General features: G+C 46.8%; 1 protein-coding gene across 1 annotated transcript in view; it reads right to left on the reverse strand.

Moving 5' to 3' along the window:
* The window catches only part of LOC144125066 (transcription factor Sp9-like), a 155864-nt gene extending 138524 nt beyond the window's left edge, over nt 1-17340 (reverse strand). Inside the window, exon 1 of the mRNA XM_077658131.1 lies at nt 17015-17340. The gene's annotated coding sequence lies outside the window, so the exon portion shown is untranslated. The remainder of the gene's footprint in view (nt 1-17014) is intronic.
* Nucleotides 17341-19529: the final 2189 nt, after the last annotated feature.

A 19529-nucleotide genomic window follows, 5' to 3' on the forward strand; every position in this document is an offset into this window, starting at 1 on the left:
CCGACATAAAATAAAAGCACGTGAGCTATCGCTTCCTTACAAGCATTTGGCATCATTCCCGATCGCTGTAGGACGTCGAGGGATAAACACGGGTATAGCTTTGGCAGCACCGAGTGCATGCTATAGCCTGCCGATCATTCAGTTATCGATTGTGATATCCAGCAATGCATTCTCGGTCGTACTGCATAATGAAACGGTGTTTGGTTATTTGTATACCGGGACGCCAGAATATATACGCAAGTGTATACCTTCGGCCGATGCGTTCATGGATCCCAATAGCCGACTATAATGTCAAGCTGTACATTCTCGTTTGTGTCTCATGATGAAACATTTATTTATTATATGGTTGTTTATGTATCAGATAGGTGTTCAGTGCAACGACATGAACGGTGAACTTTCGCGAGCACCTGAATATAATAAGAGTAGCGTATACGTATGGATAGGTCCCCAGTGCAGAATGTCTTCGTACGAAAGCTTGGCGCTCACCCAGAAGACATTACCAACTAGGGCTCGCTGGCCGTCGCCATATTTCTCTCTGGACTGTTGTGTGCATGCACGTGACGCAAGCGCGGTAAGCGGCTGTGGAATCGGTTTGTGACAGCCCATAGAGGAGGCGTTTCGTCTTGCCGAATGAAAAGACTATAATTCAATGAGGAACAGAACAGCTGGTTTCATTCGGCTGTCAATCGACAGTGTCATTTAACGCTCTAATTAGCTACCATGCACATCATTCAATTAACTTTTCTTTTTTTTCCTGCAAGCCCACTCTTTACCGAGGGTGCAACATTTACAGTATCAACTACTCGGCATTTGGCAATCAGTAAAACGAAGAGAAGTCATTGACGCGTTTCTAATAAGCAGAAAGGTATTCCGGAGTAGACTCAGTCATCTGAAGCACCGATGATAGATAAACATTGATCACAAAACTCTCAAGTCAGAGATATCAAGCAATGCTTTTATTCGTGGCAGAGAGCTCACGCTATGAACAGGCACACGAGCATGCTGGTCCTCATCAGAGAGCACGCGGAAACGAATAAGTATACAGTGCGCAAAGCAGGGCACTTAAGCGCCAGCGCTTTATAAATCATGCGAGTTTAAAGCGTTGAGAGCACGATTCGCTGTTCTTTCCGCCCCATATCCCTGTACAGTGTATAACAACACACCCGGCCGAGGCACAAACGCTAATTGTGCCAGCGATGACGGCGACGCAGCCATTTTGACTAAACGGCGCACAACTGCACGCAGAACGGGGTGTATACCTATTTAACAACGGTGGGTGTACGCATCGCCCGCAGTGAAAGTGCATGCGCGGAAACAAGAATAAAACCCGCAAATTTAAAAAAAAAAACGCCGTCATGGAAGAGCAGCGCACGGAGGAAAATAGGCGAGGATTACACCCAGATCGCGCGGCGCACATGTCTCGTGCGTGTGTGTGCACGCAGGCCGCCCGCGTGATTAACGACGCCGCACGTGAGACGAGACGAGCGTTTAAAGCTCGTTTATTTTCGCCCGCTAGACGCGATGGCAGGCGAGCGCAGAGTGTACGCGCCGCGGCGTAATGAAGGCGATCGTTCATCTGCATCCCGCGGACGACAACGCCAACCGAAGGTCCGCGTGTCAACGGGGCCCCGACACTGCTGCGGCGATGCACTGCAGGCGCACCGGTCCCGCCGCGGGGTTCCGTGCGCAAGATTAAGTGCGTTCTTCCTTTTTCTCCTCGCCGCGCCACCCCGAGGGAATGGCGCTGCGAGGACCGCGAGCAGCGCAGGCTGCATAGTTACACAGTTGCATGTGTAAGCGTGTCCGCGTGTGCTGTCGCAGTTCACCTTATGTAGATGCGTCTACAGCAGCGACAATTGCAGCCGTTTATCCCGTCATGAGTGAATCGATATAGGCCCAATATATGTGCACGGTATACAGAAGGCCGAAAAAAGAGGGAACAGGAAGAGGTTCGCTACAATCTTCCGTCGTCTTTGTTTCTTCTAGATTTATTTATTTCTTTTTTTTTGGGGGGGGGGGTACCTTCTCAACGCTTACGCCAGTAAGTATAGACGACTGTGCGATGACTGTATGCGCACATGCAATACTAGAGACATTTAGAATAATCGCTATCGGTTAGGGGGATAGGGGAATAGCAGGGCGCCAGTGAGCATGCGCAGAACTATAACCAGAGGGGCGTTATTGTATACTGCGCCTGCGTACTAGCGCCCAGCTATTCCCCTATACTCCTTAACGATAGGGTCCAGCTGTTCCAAATGTCTCCAATTTTCCCACACGGCCGTTTACTGTTGCTTGAGAATATAGTTGTAATCTGGAAAGCTAAGGGACTTTGGTCTCTGCAGCACGCAAGCTTATGGGATCCCACAGATCTACACAAAATCTTCTTCCTAAGTCTTCTCTACACCTTGCATTTTTATTTTCTGGAGGTTTTGTGACGCGAATGTGAAGCTTATCAGATCGTATGTAGTACATTCAGTAGCTCACACTGTGGGAGCTCCCCAAAAAATATGCAGATTTAAATTCAGTGTACAGAGCATGGACGACAATAAACATTTTCTTCAAAGTCACTCGAATGTTTAGCAATTAGTAGCGTGTCTATCTTTGAATCTTTGAACCACCAAACGAATAACTTCTCGCCATGCTGAAGACAGCTAGAGATCGATTGACGTGGTTATATATGCGCTCTAAAGAGAACCGCGCAACTATGAACAATCTAAATCAGCAATACCACTGCCCAAATTCCCAACTACATTCAAATAAATGCATTAATTTCTTGAAGTTTGCAATCGCAGGCCAAATTCACGAAAATAATAGTACCCATGGGACATTTCATGACTGGGCGCCTTTTCAGCTGTCGTGTACTGGCCGTATATCGTAATTCACCACCACAGGGGTCGTGGACAAACACAAGCTTTCACATACACGCGCGCAAACTGCGTTTACTTCAATCCGCTGTTAACTGACCTCATGGATATGCTGGCGCCAATGATTTTCCGATGGGCAGGATGGAGGTCTGTGACCTTGGCAGTACTACTCCTTTCTTGCTTTTCGAATGTCCCAAAATGCACGAATCACAAGGACAAGTGCCTTTCTGCTTCTGTTAAACATTCATATGCGTGCAAAATTAGTGCAATCGCAAGTTATCCTTTGTAAGGAGGTTTTATCGTGAATAAATGCCCTTTCGCACGGGTTTAAGGGCGTGAATTCTCCCCCTAAGCGAGAAAGCGAGAAACGTTTTGCGTTGTACAAAGAATTCCCCTCATCCCTAGAGAATAAAAAAAAAAGCAGTTGCTCATAAACCTACCCCTGTCATAAAACACCCTTTAATGGTGGATTAGCTTACAGAGAACGCTATACACTACAGAAAAATCGCACACTTAATTCCTTCACAGTTTCTATCACCCTTATCATAGGCGTTAAATATTTACAGGTATACCCTGAACGAGGATGCAAAGAACATAAATGTCCTATATATGTGAATGTAAGCCTCTATAACAGCTGGTAGTATTTGTGCTAAGTTAATTCGCTTAATTACCAAACTGTGGTTGTGCAAACGGTTACCACACATGCGCCATTCAAGATGCTAGCGTCATTTTACGGACGCTAGCAGCTCATATATAATGCGCCTAATTTGGCGAATGATTCGTCTTATTCAGTAAGTCCTGCCTGGTGGAGATGTATACAATTAGGTATACGCGCAGTACAAGAGCAGTGTTCCAGGGTGACCGGTTAGCTCGACGGCTTCAGTGAAAAATGCGCCGGCACACCATGCAAATTTGTATAGACGTTCAGCATGCTTGAGATTTCTCCCTCAATCCACCGTCTGCCACGGCTGCTCTTCTGCTCATATATATCGCCGGCTTGCAGTGCCACAGTAAGGATCGTAAACGCTCCCAGATATACGACTTCATCATTCACCGTCGTTCGGCGTGTACCCCTGGGCGGGACAATGGCTCTTCACGCTGTAAAACACGCAAGAATCGACCACATGCAACACTCGTCTTGGCTCACTTTCTCATCCTCGCGATACCGCGCGTATTATTAGCAGCGAAGCGCTTTAAGCCCGCACGTACAGAGTGCAGAACTCCTGCCAGCGAGCATGTATATGCTCCAAAACGATCGCGCCCTTGCAGAAGTGAGCGCGCCCCTTAGGGCCGCACATACAGGATACAGCTCCGTTCCAGGACTAGACGTCACTTTCTTGCTTCTTCCTATTATTTTTTTCTCCTCTCTGTGCCCGTATTGCCTCACTCTCTCCTCGCCCATGCCTTCCCGGCTCTCGGTGGCTTCAAGGTCGAAACCGGCACATACGCGAGCCTTGAGACGCCGCCACATATATGCGCGCGCTTTTGTCTGCGCACCGTCGGCGTATAGCAGAGAAACGCGCGTTCGTAAACGACGCCGAAGTCGACAGCGCGCGAGCCGACCTCTTCGCTGCTTCTGTTTTCGCTCTAGCGTCTTTTCTTCGCCCCCCCCCCCCCCCCCCCCCCTCGCTCTATCTTTCCGTGACGCGACCTTTCCGGCGGGAAACCACGACGGCGGCAACGCTTTCGACATTAAACGATGCCCGGCGCATGTACACGCCTGTAGTCAATCTAGCAACTGCGATCGCTTGCGAGGGGGAAAATAAAAAATAAAATAAAATCTCGCGCTCAGGCGGCCACGAACTGACACAGCCGGAGCATGCATAGCAGGCCCCGGCAGCGAGAAGGCAGGCCGGCGAAACAAGACAGCAAACATGCTGCAAAGGCATTACGCAGCGACCGGGCGCCAGGTCCATCGGCGCGGCGTATGTACTCGACGTGGATATATAACATGAGGGAAAAGAATTGGCCGCCGCGAAGTCGTGGAGCACCGGGCAGCTAAGCAACCACCACGGAGCGCGGGTGAGAAGAAAAAAGACAAAGCAAGAAGGAAATAAAAAAAAGGAATGCATAACCCAGAGCGAAGCAAGTTCGGCAGCAGCAGCAGCAGCAGCCAGCAGCAGCAGCCATGCCTGCGATCGAGCGCGGCGTGTGCTAGCTGCTGCCCCCGGCCCAGCTTCGTCACGAAATCCATTATATGCCGAGGCGCTGTTCTGGAAGCGAGAAATCTTAATTTTCTTTTTGCTGATTGCCTGCCCCCTTATATAGCCTGGCTCGCTCTCTCGCTTAAACTTTCTCTCGCGTTCCGTTCAGTCCCGTCTTGTGCTTTCTTGGCTTATTTATTTTTCTAAGCCTCGTGTTCTCTGGCGCACACGCACGCCGGACCTGAGCAAGACCCAACTAAAGTTTCTCTCGCCCCCTCACCTCCCTTCTTATTCTCCTGTGCTCTCCATCTATGGATCTTCTACAGTATATTTTTTTTACTTGTTAGAGGTCCGCCCCGACCTTAGATAAACAAAGTGATAAGAGTAGCGAGGATGAAAAAGTGAAGCAGACCCAACGAAGATAAAGAAGTGGGGGTGAAAGAATTGATGTTGCTTTCTCGCTGTGGAAGCAAGCTTCGAAAAAAACATTACGATGAGCTAAAACGAAGCTCCAAAGTGTGTGGAGCGAGCTTCTTTATTAGGGCTACCGCCAACCACGTATATACACGGGCCGACTGGGCGATGTTCTTACCCCGCTTTCCCGAGCAGCGCAGAGATAAATAGGGGAAGAGGGCGAGAAAGAAGAATGCCCCGGACAATCGCACATATTTGCTAATGGCGGCCGGCCCCCTCCCGTCGCCTCGAGCACGCCGGGACGGGTAATACTGCGCGGCGACGAACGATCTAGTGCGGCCCATCCATGGGGACGCACTGCGCGCTCCACCGAGCACATCGGATGGAACGACCACGTCGTATTACTCGCAAATTGGCACACACAAAAAAAAAAAACAGCCCGGGGTCCGCAAGCCTTTTGTTTCTACGTCTCAACCCCCTGAACCTGCCTATCTCTTTATTTTTTACACGAGATTCTTTATTTTATCCTTTCTTGCCAAATGCTTCCCGCGTGAGAGACTTGTTCTTGCGAAACTGTTAATCATCTTTAGAGTCGCTTCATTATCCACCGGCAACTTATATAAGTGCAGCTCAACATATCCCTCAGCTGCTTACATCGGCCTCGCGGCCACCTACTTATATACCATATAGTTCATGATATAGACCTTCGGCGACATGAAGAAGAGAAATGAACGACAAAGAAAAAATAAAAGGTGACATGATTTGTGCTCGCGTGTTATCCGCCTCCTATAACTGTTGCGCGAAGCGTGGGGCATGTCTGTTTTCTGGGCGGCGTACAGGCTCATACAAGTGCTGCTTTACGTAGTGGTGTGAGTAACACGCGGGTCCGCGTTGTAACTTGCTATAACCTGAAGGGATCAATCTCTAACCAGTAAGCATTAAACAAGTTATCGCAACAAATAAACATGCACCCCCTCCACATACACGCCCTGTGCGTGAGCGCGATGGTGGTCCCTGAGGTGATAATACGAAATTTAGAATCCGGATGCAACACTAATAGTGCAGCGAGGTACAAATTAAATGCTTTCTTGATGCAGTATTGACATGTACTGTCAGGCCGGAACGAAATAAGAACAGGGCCCTTGAACATATCGCAATGTTTTGCCTTTCTACTTTTAGCTGTTGTATACACAGCTAGTGTGATTCATGTTACTTCGTAACGGAACGAGCAAAATATATGTTCGTAAACCGGTGTCAAATTAATGTATCGCTGCACAGTAGGAAAATGCAGTACGTGCGAGTTCGCGCTGCAGTTGGGCCCGATAGTATACACAGCTGAGGGAACGCGCGGTGTGTGCAAATCGGAGATATGCAAAGAGCTCATAATTACATATTTCGCTTTGCGCTTAATATGTCCTTGTGCTCCAATCAGGCACATTAAGAGCTTTCGCGACACTCTTATTTACATAATGATTTCATAAGCACAATACGTCATCCACTAAATTAAGTTGTGCAGATCACAGTATAACACTGAAAATACCGCAAAAATGGCCTCTTAGGCGACAAGACAGTAGCCCATCATGTGTCTGTCTGTACCTGCAGCTGCCGTGTTTCTGAGTGCCGATTTTCTTTCACGATAAATTGAAAATATTCCATTGTTGCTTGTGGTTTGTATTTGATCTATTACTGTTCGCCCAGACTGCGTTATCCATAGTCTTTAAACTAATAAATTTTTACTTATCAAAAAGTTTCCTCTGATGCCAGCCGTATAGTGGGCTCCGCATGAAGGCTCCGGAGAAATTCCTACCTCCGGGATATTTTATTGTGCCCCAAAAAATGAGCATATAAGTAGCGAAACGCCGTCGCCAACTGAGCCACCACGGCAGGCAACCTCTCCAGCGCTCATAGAAAAATTAATAGTACACAAGGGTAAGCGTTCCACGTTGTCTTCTCATCTTCCGCGGCAAACGCACTTGCCCTTTGTTGCACTGTAAGCACCTGAGAATTACTGATCGCTTCAGGGACCCCCGGGTGAGGTGGCAAAGCAACACTCGTTCATTTCAAAACTATCCAGATAGTGGGCCATATTCTGCACTTTAACATCATGGGAGAAACTGCATATGACGCATTTCGTTGGCAGCTAACCGGTTCACGATGACCTGTCCACTACCGATGTCACCCGGATGTGCACGGAAGCGGTTCCCAAGAACGGCAGACTCACGCCCGGTGCCGCGCATGACTCAGCCTCTATCGTTTCTCGCCAATGCAGGCGATTACATTCAGTGTGGTGATGACCTACCGGCGATTTATTTCAACATTACTGAAATGCATGCACGAGTCATATTGTATTATATATAATTGGTTTTTGGGGAAAGGAAATGGCGCAGTATCTGTCTCATATATCTTTGGACACCTGAACCGCGCCGTAGGAGAAGGGATAAAGGAGGGAGTGAAAGAAGAAAGAGGTGCCTTAGTGGAGGGCTCCGGAATAATTTCGACCACCTGGGGATCTTTAGCGTGCACTGACATCGCACGGCACACGGGCGCCTTGGCGTTTTTCCTCCATAAAAACGCAGCCGCCGCGGTCGGGTTCGAACCCGGGAACTCCGGATCAGTAGTCGAGCGCCCTAACCACTGAGCCACTGCGGCGGGGCGAGTAATATTGTCATTACATCATTTTTGTTGCTTACATTAATTCCATCTTCAGAAAAGAAAATAACGTCCATACTTTATATAGCGAAATAATCTGATCGGATCAATAGCCACCTAATCGAGAAATATTATTCGAAAACAGAAGCTATGACACAGCATAGCTCACCATAAATTGTCCTTGCATGAGCACCCAGTGGCCAGCTCAAAAGCTAAACTACGACAAGCGTAACAACTCCTTCTAAGCGCCCACTGTGTGCTTTCTGCCACCAAAGCGAAAACAATCGCAATTCTATACTCTAAGAACTTAAGATACAAAAGATAAAGAAAACTTTTATTTTAGTGCATTATGTTACCCGCGCTAAGTCTCTATGAAAATAGGAATTATGTCATTTATCTAGTTTATGCGTTCTTTTTTTCTTCCACATCAGAAAGCAACAAGTCATGAAACGACCTCTGCAGCAAATACGAAAGCCACTTGAACGAACTCTTGCGAAGTCCTCCTCCGGAACGAAATCGCATTCAATGCAAGTCGTTTCCAGTTTAACGAACTCCACCATACTGCAACTTTCAGTTCAGCGGAGATTTTGGCAAGCATTAACGCACGAATTAACACTGCAATTCTTAATGCGCACAGCTCGCGAAGCTTTGCAGCGCGGCTTACTTTCACTTGCGAAACTTCGGGATTATGTATTTGTTCTAGTTCCGTATGGCTACGCAAATGGCTTGTAGCTTAGCAGTAGCCGAACGTATTAGTTCGCGCGCTCAATTGCCTCACTTTCAGTCTCATGGAAGTAGTCCCAGATCGAGGAAGAACTAGTTTTCGAATAAAATTACAGGAAGAGTTGAGCAGGACAAGCACTATTGTGTCCTTTGAACTTGAAAGACTGCAAACCAGCTGGAATTTGCACCAAAGACACGAGCATAAAAGCACCGACTAACTCAGCGTGCTAATGAAGCTGGCGATTAATGGGGAATACTGAAGTCCAAAACAAAATACTGCGAGTTATCAACAGTGCCAGATATTAAAGGGAGCAGTAAGTTTGCACACACACACAAAAAAAAACGAATTCTGCTCTTACTTCTGCACTAGCCTCGAAAACTCCTCAGGGACACTCAGTTCGCACACAATAACAAATTATAGTGTTACTTTGACACTAAAGTTGAAAATTTCTGAAAGGGGGACAGTCAGTTCGCACAACAGAACGGACTCCGCTGTAACTTCTGCACTTAAGTTGAGTTTCTCGTTAGGGGACAGCCAGTTTGCAGGTAACGAATTCGGCTGTTACTTCTGCATTTCTGGTCAGGGCTAGTCAGTCTGCACACAGGAACGATTTCTGCTGCTACATCAACACTAAAGTTGAAATTTTTTGCTCAGGGAACTCAGTTTGCTGACCAGCATAATTCCTACTGTTACTTCTGCACTAACTTTAAAAATTCCTGGTCAGGGTACAGCAAGCTCGCACTCAAGAACAATTTCTGCTTTTACTTTTACACTAAAGCTGAGTGTATGGTCAGACGAAGTTAGTTTGCACACTAGAACGAACGCAGACCTAATGTTTAATATTTATCGACAGGGGATAGTAAGTTCGCATACAAGAACGAATTCTGCTCTTCTGCACTAAAGTTGAAAATTGTGGTTATGAAATAGTCAGTTTGAACACAAGAACAAATTTTACTGCTAAAAATGCACTTAATTTGAAAACTTATGGTCAGAAAACTACCAGTCAGCCCATAACAACGAATTCTGCTGTTATTTCGGCACTAAGGTTGAACATTTCTGGTCAGGGCACGGTCAATTTGCACACAGTAACTAATTCTGCTGTTACTTCAGCGCTGAAGCTGAACCTTTTTAGTCAGTGTGCAGTCAGTTTAATAATAATAATAATAACAATAATAATAATTGGGTTTGGGGAAAGGAAATGGCGCAGTATCTGTCTCATATATCCTTGGACACCTGAACCGCGCCGTAAGGGAAGGGATAAAGGAGGGAGTGAAAGAAAGGAAAAAAGAGGTGCCGTAGTGGAGGGCTCCGGAATAATTTTGACCACCTGGGGATCTTTAACGTGCATTGACATCGCACAGCACACGGGCGCCTTAGCGTTTTGCCTCCATAAAAACGCAGCCGCCGCGGTCGGGTTCGCGAACCCGGGAACTCCGGATAAGTAGCCGAGCGCCCTAACCACTGAGCCACCGCGGCGGGTACAGGCAGTTTGCACAGAAGAGCGATTTCTGCTGTTGCTTTTCCCTAAAGTGGAACATTTCTGCTCAGGTGCGTCCAGTCAGTTCGCACAGAAGATTGATTCCTGGTGTTACACCTGCACTAATGTTGAGTATTTCCGGTCAGGGCACAGTCACTTTGCACACAGGAACTCATTCTGCTGTTACTTCAGCGCTGAAGCTGAACGTCTCTAGTCAGTGTGCAGTCGGTTTGCACCGAAATTATGCTGTTGCTTTGCCCTAAAGTGGAAAATTTCTGCTCAGACGGGTCCAGTCAGTTTGCACAGAAAAAAGATTCCTTGTGTTACATCTGCCCCAATGTTGAACATTTCTGGCCAGGGCACAGTCAGTTTGCACACAGGAACTCATTCTGCTGTTATTTCAGTGCTGAAGCTGAACATTTTTATTCAGTGTGCAGTCGGTTTGCACAGAACAACGACTTCTGCTGTTGCTTTGCCATAAAGTGGAGAATTTCTGATCAGCCGGGTTCAGTCAGTTTGCACAGAAAAATGATTCCTGGTTTTATGTCTGCACCAATGTTGAAAATTTCCGGTCAAAACACAATCAGTTTGCGCACAGGAACTCATTCTGCTGTTGTTTCAGTGCTGAAGCTCAACATTTTTAGTGAGTGTGCAGTCAGTTTGCACAGAACGACTTCTGCTGTTGCCTTACTCTAAAGTGGAAAATTTCTGCTCAGGCGGGTCCACTCAGTTCGCACAGCAAAATGATTCGTTGTGCTACATCTGCACCAATGTTGAACATTTCTGGTCAAGGCACAGTCAGTTTGCACACAGGAACTCATTCTGCTGTTAATTCAGTGCTGAAGCTGAATACCTTTAGTCATTGTGCAGTCGGTTTGCACAGAACTGCTGTTGCTTTGCCCTGAAGTGGAAAATTCCTGCCCAGGCGGGTCCAATCAGTTTGCAGAGAAAAATTATTACCTGTATTACATCTGCACCAATGCTGAACATTTCTGGTCAGGGCGCAGTCAGTTTGCATACAGGAACTCATTCTGCTGTTATTTCAGTGCTGAAACTGAACTTTTTTAGTCAGTGTGCAGTCAGTTTGCACACAACGACTTCTGCTGTTGCTTTACCCTAAAGTGGAAAATTTCTGCTCACGCGGGTCCAGTCAGTTTGCACTTATGAATGGTTTGGTTTATGGTTTATGGGGGTTTAACGTCCCAAAGCGACTCAGGCTATGAGAGACGCCGTAGTGAAGGGCTCCGGAAATTTTGACCACCTGGGGTTCTTTAACGTGCACTGACAGCAGATATGAATGATTCCTGGTGTCACACCTGCACCAAAGTTGAAAATTTATGGTGCGGGCACAGTCAGTTTGCGCTCAAGAACTCATTATGCTGTTATTTCAGACTGAAGTTGAACATTTTCATTCAGTGTGCAGTCGGTTTGCACAGAAGAACGACTTCTGCTGTTGCTTTGCCCTAAAGTGGAAAATTTCTGCTCAGCCGGGTTCAGTTAGTTTGCAGAGAAAAATGATTCCTGGTTTTACGTCTGCACACATGTTCAAAATTTCTGGTCAAAGCACAGTCAGTTTGCACACAGGAACTCATTCTGCTGTTATTTCAGTGCTGAAACTGAACTTTTTAAGTCAGTGTGCAGCCGGTTTGCACAGAAGAAAGACTTCTGCTGTTGTTTAGCCCTAAAGTGGAAAATTTCTGCTCAGCCGGGTTCAGTTAGTTTGCAGAGAAAAATGATTCCTGGTTTTACGTCTGCACACATGTTCAAAATTTCTGGTCAAAGCACAGTCAGTTTGCACACAGGAACTCATTCTGCTGTTATTTCAGTGCTGAAACTGAACTTTTTTAGTCAGTGTGCAGCCGGTTTGCACAGAAGAAAGACTTCTGCTGTTGTTTAGCCCTAAAGTGGAAAATTTCTGCTCAGCCGGGTTCAGTTAGTTTGCAGAGAAAAATGATTCCTGGATTTACGTCTGCACACATGTTCAAAATTTCTGGTCAAAGCACAGTCAGTTTGCACACAGGAACTCATTCTGCTGTTATTTCAGTGCTGAAACTGAACTTTTTTAGTCAGTGTGCAGCCGGTTTGCACAGAAGAAAGACTTCTGCTGTTGTTTAGCCCTAAAGTGGAAAATTTCTGCTCAGCCGGGTTCAGTTAGTTTGCAGAGAAAAATGATTCCTGGTTTTACGTCTGCACACATGTTCAAAATTTCTGGTCAAAGCACAGTCAGTTTGCACACAGGAACTCATTCTGCTGTTATTTCAGTGCTGAAACTGAACTTTTTTAGTCAGTGTGCAGCCGGTTTGCACAGAAGAACGACTTCTGCTGTTGCTTTGCCCTAAAGTGGAAAATTTCTGCTCAGCCGGGTTCAGTTAGTTTGCAGAGAAAAATGATTCCTGGTTTTACGTCTGCACACATGTTCAAAATTTCTGGTCAAAGCACAGTCAGTTTGCACACAGGAACTCATTCTGCTGTTATTTCAGTGCTGAAACTGAACTTTTTAAGTCAGTGTGCAGCCGGTTTGCACAGAAGAAAGACTTCTGCTGTTGTTTGGCCCTAAAGTGGAAAATTTCTGCTCAGCCGGGTTCAGTTAGTTTGCAGAGAAAAATGATTCCTGGTTTTACGTCTGCACACATGTTCACAATTTCTGGTCAAAGCACAGTCAGTTTGCACACAGGAACTCATTCTGCTGTTATTTCAGTGCTGAAACTGAACTTTTTTAGTCAGTGTGCAGCCGGTTTGCACAGAAGAAAGACTTCTGCTGTTGTTTAGCCCTAAAGTGGAAAATTTCTGCTCATGCGGGTCCAGTCAGTTCGCCCAGAAAAATGATTCCTTGTGTTACATCTGCACCAATGTTGAACGTTTCTGGACAGGGCACAGTCACTTTGCACACAGGAACTCATTCTGTTGTTATTTTCAGTGCTGAAGCTGAACATTTTTAGACAGTGTGCAGTCGGTTTGCACAGAACTTCTGCTGTTGCTTTGCCCTGAAGTGGAAAATTTCTGCTCAGGCGGGTCCAGTCACTTTGCACAGAAAAATGATTCTTTGTGTTACATCTGCACCAATGTTGAACATTTCTGGTCAGGGCACAGTCAGTTTGCACACAGGAACTAATTCTGCTGTTAATCCAGTGCTGAAGCTGAATATATTTTTAGTCATTGTGAAGTCGGTTTGCACAAAAGAAAGACATCTGCTGTTGTTTTGCCATAAAGTGGAAAATTTCTGCTCAGCCGGGTTCACAGTTTGCACAGATAAATGATTCCTGGTTTTACGTCTGCACCAATGTTGAAAATTTCTGGTCATGGCACGGTCAGTTTGCGCACAAGAACGAATTCTGCTGTTACCTCTGACTAACATTGAAAATTTCTTGTCACCGTTCAGTCAGTCCGCGCAGAAGAACGAACTGTGGCGTTACTTCTGTGCTAACGTTGAAAATTTGTCGACAGATGTCAAGTAGCCAGCGCTCAAGAACTAATTCTGTTACTATACTTCTGCGCTGACGTTAAAAATGTCTGGACAGTGTACAGTCAGTTTGCACAAAAGAATGAATTCTGCTCTTCTGCAGTAAAGTTGGAGATTTCTGGTCCAGAAAATAATCAGTTTGCACACCAGAATAATTTCTGCTGTTACTTCTGCAGTAACGTTGAAAATGTTTGGTCAGTGAACAGCCAGCTTGCACACAATATCGAATTCTTTTATTAATTCTGCATTATATTTATAAGTGTCTTGTTTAAGGCCCCGGGGGTTATCCATCCATAGGTAAATTCTTGAGGGGATGCTTGTAGCGCGACAAAAAACAGACAAGGGACAGAAGATGAACGGGACAAGCGCTTGTCCCGTTCATCTTCTGATGTCCCTTGTCTATTTTTTGTTGCGCTACAAGCATCCCCTCAAGTAAAATGAACCAACTCGCCCAGCAAAAAGTTTTATAGGTAAATAATCTGGAGAAAAGGGAGAAGTGCGCTTTTTAACTTGTCCTGTTTAGTGATCACTGTTCGGATACGGATAATGTGTTGCCATGCATAACTGGTGCTACCTGTACATTACTCATTCGTATAGAGTTTTAGTTTTGTGAAACAAATGCCTTTAAAAACCATTCTAAGCTTGTAACTTCGATTCATAAAATTGAAGGGCAAGTGTCTACTTCAACGAATTTTTGCTTAAGCTTAATTGCTCTGAGCTTTTTTCAAGCGGTACATCACCATGAAAGGAGATTGGTATCATTTTTATCCCTTGTTTCCCTTTGGCTGGTTGTATTAGCAGATAATTACAATAAAAGCACAGTACTGTTCACAGCTAACTGAAGAATAGTGTCACAAAAGAGGGCTAATATGTCATATATGCAACGAAAGTGTACTGTTATACCTCCTTATATTTTGGTTGCAAATAGGCTCGAGTTAGACCATGTGCCCGGAATTTTTTTTTTTTTTTTTGAAGAATAAGGGGAGGGGGGGGGGACGTGACAGCCTCTTAAGGGGCCCAGGCTATTTTATCCGTAGAACCGCAAGCACTTTCTCCTTTTTTTGTTGCAATTTCTTTGTGAAGCACTTCAGTTTCAATTGGACCACACATTCATTCCAGTTAACACAAATCTGTACCGATGCACCACAGTGAGCAGCCGTGCGTTTCATACTTAGAGCTAGAGATTTACGTGAATAAATTTACCCGTAGATTCGGGCTCTGTTACAATGACTGTTAAGCAGATATGGATCAATAACAAAAAATGCATGCGTGGTATGGAAAAAGGAGCCGCGCTACTGGTATACATAGAAAATAGATTACACGGCCATGTTTCTGGAAGTCGTGTAAAAATATTGCCAAGATGCTAATTGAGAACTTTATTTTCAGAAAAAAAAAATGAAGTTGATCCAGAGACAACCAGCGATTTCAGCAAACAGAAGGTGCTGAAGATAACTTGGCTAAACAATGACAGCAAGTTAAATTGAACACGAGCAAAATATGAAGAAAAAATAAAAGCACATGATGTAAGCACTGCACACAACTCTGTCTACCGATTAGCAGCACTATTCAAACTATGCACATTATCGACGCTATACGCTCGCCTAACATCGGCTGTGTGGTTGCATGCACATGCAATCACGGAGAGAAGGAGAAACGCTGCAAGTAACTAATATGGCGAGATTGTTATTTACAGTTTCGGTGAACCACGCTTACTATTAAAGCTTTCGGTTTTAATTTTATGCGTGAGTGGCTATAGGCGCAATTACTGAACCACGTGGGCGACACATCCGCCTATCCCTTTCGAAAGAGCGCTGAACCCAACAAGGAGAAAATGAGTTGCAGCGTTTATATACATGACATGGCAAGGGTCAGACAATGCTTGCGGTAGCTACAGGGCCCCTTTAATCGATGTACTTAACACCGTCACGACTCCGCTCGGCTGCACAATGATGTAGGCTAATTGCGGTCTTATACACGGCCAGCCACGATATGTGCATAGCAGTTGTTGCACGCGCAGTGCGCAAGAATCGCCGATAAATTACTCATGGTGAAAAACGACACGCTTCGTATATATAAGGCCAGCCTTGAACACATTCTTTCCCCCTGAGCCCACCCAGTGAATGAACAGCTAAATGAAGTATTTAACTCTATATCGTCACGCAAGGCAGGTCACAAAATAAAGGTTAATCTTGATGCTTGACATAAGACAGAAAGAACTGATAAGAGAGATTGAGAAAGTAAATTCCATACACGCATGCAATGCACGCACACAGAGCGTGCCTTTCATAAGAACGGTGGCTATACGGAATATCCACTCATTAGGCCAGATTTTTGGCACGTTGGGGGGAACACAAGAATCGTCTCTCTTAGATGAAGCGAGATGTTGAAATAGTTCCCTATGTTTGGGTTCTTCAGTTTGAAAACAAACATGATGAAATTGTGCGAAATTAACGGAATTGCATATGGCGAAATTAATATTAGCGAAGTGCTGAATACAGCTACGGGCGTCTTGGTTTTTCTGCGCAATTTAAAGTTTAGGTATGAAAGCAAGGCTCTGTATCAGCCATAAAAAAACAATGTACGAAGTCGTAGTTTCACGCGCGCTTTCGCATGCCATTGTGAAGCTTGTTGTTGAATAAGAAAAGCGTGTGTCTGCTCGAGCTTCTTACCTCTCTTTTTTAGATATAAAATTGCACTAAATAAACAAGTCAAATATAAGAAAATTATCGCAGTGCCAGCGCCCACAAAATTACCTGAACGATTGTCGTACTGTACTTAAATCATTCATTTTGCGTATACGTCCGTATAGTATATCAACGGTAGTGTAAACCGCGTCGCATGCGCCAGTAATAACTAAAGAGTGCACTAACATTATGTTGTTGCATCGGAGTAAATAACGAGGCAAAGTTGTCTCAAGTAAACCCTCAAAAACAAAGCCGAGCAATTATCACTCAGAGGCTAGGTGAAGTTCGTAAACACTCCGCCAAGCACAAATAAATGCTGAATGCATTCCCTATACCTTGGCACGCATGCAGCATTTCGAGGACTCTGAAGGCAGTACTTGACAACATTGCGTTCTTAGAATTGCGTCACAAATGAAAGCGATGAATTAGATGCTATTATACAAGAAACACGACGAAATCAGTGTTGTGACGACAGCTGTTAGTCACGTGGGAGCAGTGGACCGGCGAATATAGTCCCGCCGTGCCACAATGACCGAGTGTTGTTTCGTGAAAGTAGTCATTAAGCGGCGGCCTCACAACGGATGACCGTGAGACTCACCGACATGCCACGTGACGTCACACGTGACGTCAGTTGGCGGCCACTTGACGAGAGACCACAGGGACACGGGCCGTGGCGGTGGTGGCCGCGGCAGTCCGCCCGCGCAGCGGGAACCGGCTCACGTAGTCCGCGCGCATCCACGAGCAATCGGGCGACGCTCGTCCAGCGCGAAAACGGGAAGGCGATGCCACCACCACTCCGCTCGCTCACACTTGGGTCGCCGCGCGGAAAGCACCGAGGCCACGCAGCAGACACGGAGCACCACGTTCAAGACATGACGACAACCGAACAACGTGCGGCAGCGGTAGCAGCAGCAACAGCAGCAGAAAACGGCGCCATTGGCCGCAGATTTGCACTCGAAAACGACACCGCTGGCAATTATCGCACCCGTGGAATTCGCCCGCACGGGTACCGCAGACAGCGCGGGAACCGCACCTATCGGGATACGCGACTGCGGCGCGGCCGGATACCGCATGCGGGGAGGGAGGAGCGAAGTGGTTCACGTCATCGCCTAGCACCGCCCATCGTGGACCACCGGGACGGCCCGCCCTTCGTGCGCCGTTCGGCATTCGTTTATGCCGATCGGAATTCGCCGGCGTCGCGCGCGAGTAGGCGCTCGCGAGAGGCGCCTCGGCGCGCGCAATTTGAGCGGCTTTTCGCGCCGCGGCGGCGGACTGTTGTGCGCGCCGGCGGCGTAGACGGAGTTGTTTGGCCCCGCGGGCCCCGCTCGTGGAGAGGGGCGCGGCGGGGAAACCTAACACCGCACGCATGACGCTGCGTGTGCGCGAGCGTGCACGGGGGCCTTCTTTCTTTTCGAGCTGCGAAATGTGGACTCCCCTAATGGCGAAATCGGCGTGTTACGGTTAAAACGAGCTCGTGATTTAGGAGCCGGTTAAGCTCTAATTCTAGGGTGCTCGGGGATGGCTTAATGTCTTACGAATAGCTGCGTGCGTACGCGGCAGTCAGCTCAGCAACGCCTGGTCAGTATAGATGGGAGTCGATTTGCGCTCGAGTACAGACAGTAGTGCCCTAGAGTATAGGTTAAGAGAGAAAGAGGGGCATTAATTATTACCGCATTAATAAACACAATTATCTGCCACTTTAAAGGCAATTGAATCGAAACGCCGGTCATTTATATTGCAATTGTGGAACCGACACGTAACGCAAGGACCGAATCAATTTCGGTCTGTCCCGGAAAAGCGAGTAATTACCCCCAAAATAACTTGTTTTTGTTTCCTTGTCTTTTTCTAGATCAGCGCTGGTGTTATCGGGCTTAAGCCTACATTAATAACAATTACAGAGCAACGTCCGAGAGTTCGTTAATGCGAATCACGTGCAGCCCAGATTTTATAATTAGGCTTAATAACGTCGCGGCAGGGCGCGCCTACACTTCCTTTCGTGTTGAGTTCCTGCGCGGATGTGCGCCATACATGCTGCTGAGGTGCTCTCTTTTTGTTCTTTTTCGCTTTTCTACCTTCTCCGAAAATTTCGCTTAGTTAGTCGAGCACGCGCATCTGGCGAGTGCTTTCTGACTTCACAAACAACCTTCTCACTAGCGGAGTCTGTGCAGCTGCACAGCACGCGAGCGTCATCTTTTACAGCATCGCAATCGTACCCGGGAAAAGCAGAAAGGAAAGGAAAGAGGGGCGAAAAAGAGAGAGAGAGAGAGAGGAAGGTGAGAGCTTGAGGGAGCCCTTAGCGACGCGGAGGTTATCAATTTTCGTTAAGTGTCGCCCAAGGCGTCGTCCGTTGCAGGTGCGTATGTTGATGAGCCCGGGAGCACGCACGCATGCCCACACACACGCTGACGAAGCGACCACTTCGTCAAACGATGCAGCATGCGGGCCTAAGTCCCGCACGCTCCTGTAGACACGATAAGTATCTTAGAACATGCATGCATGCAAACTTTTACGGGCGCTGACTTCGGTGCAAACGTGAACATTATTATTCATGGACAGGAATGTCTTGAGGAATAGCATGATTGTGTCCAACCTTTCAAGGGACATGACTTATCGAATAATCGAGAGCAGAGCGAGTTTAAAGTGTCGCGTCTATGTCACTGTACGCAGTCCACCAACTCATCTTGCATGCGCTGGACGGAGGTACAGTTTCTTGACATGAACGCCGTCCGGTGGCAGAGCTTCCAACCTACATTATGCAAGCTCAAGTTTAAAGTTGTACCCACACTCCGTGCACACGGGTATAAGCATAGACACTCTGTACGCATTCACAAGTACGTGCATACACACAGCGGAACGCTCACGAAGGCACACACGTCCGCGCCTAACGCGCACGTACCACCCTGCCGCCCTCCCACGGTGACGAGCGGCTCCGCGAACGTGCGGAGAGAGCGTCGGCCGGCGCGTGCTGTCCGCTGCTGCAACGAGAGTCTAATTAATTTGGCTGCGCGAGGGAAGGGGACGCTCTCTGCGCGGGACCTACCGTATAATGACCACCTGCGTAAAGCAAATAAAGCGTCTCGGCCCGTGTAATTTTTATACCGGAGCCCGCGTTT

Source organism: Amblyomma americanum, chromosome 3, assembly GCF_052857255.1.
Source record: "Amblyomma americanum isolate KBUSLIRL-KWMA chromosome 3, ASM5285725v1, whole genome shotgun sequence".
NCBI classification, from domain to species: domain Eukaryota; kingdom Metazoa; phylum Arthropoda; class Arachnida; order Ixodida; family Ixodidae; genus Amblyomma; species Amblyomma americanum.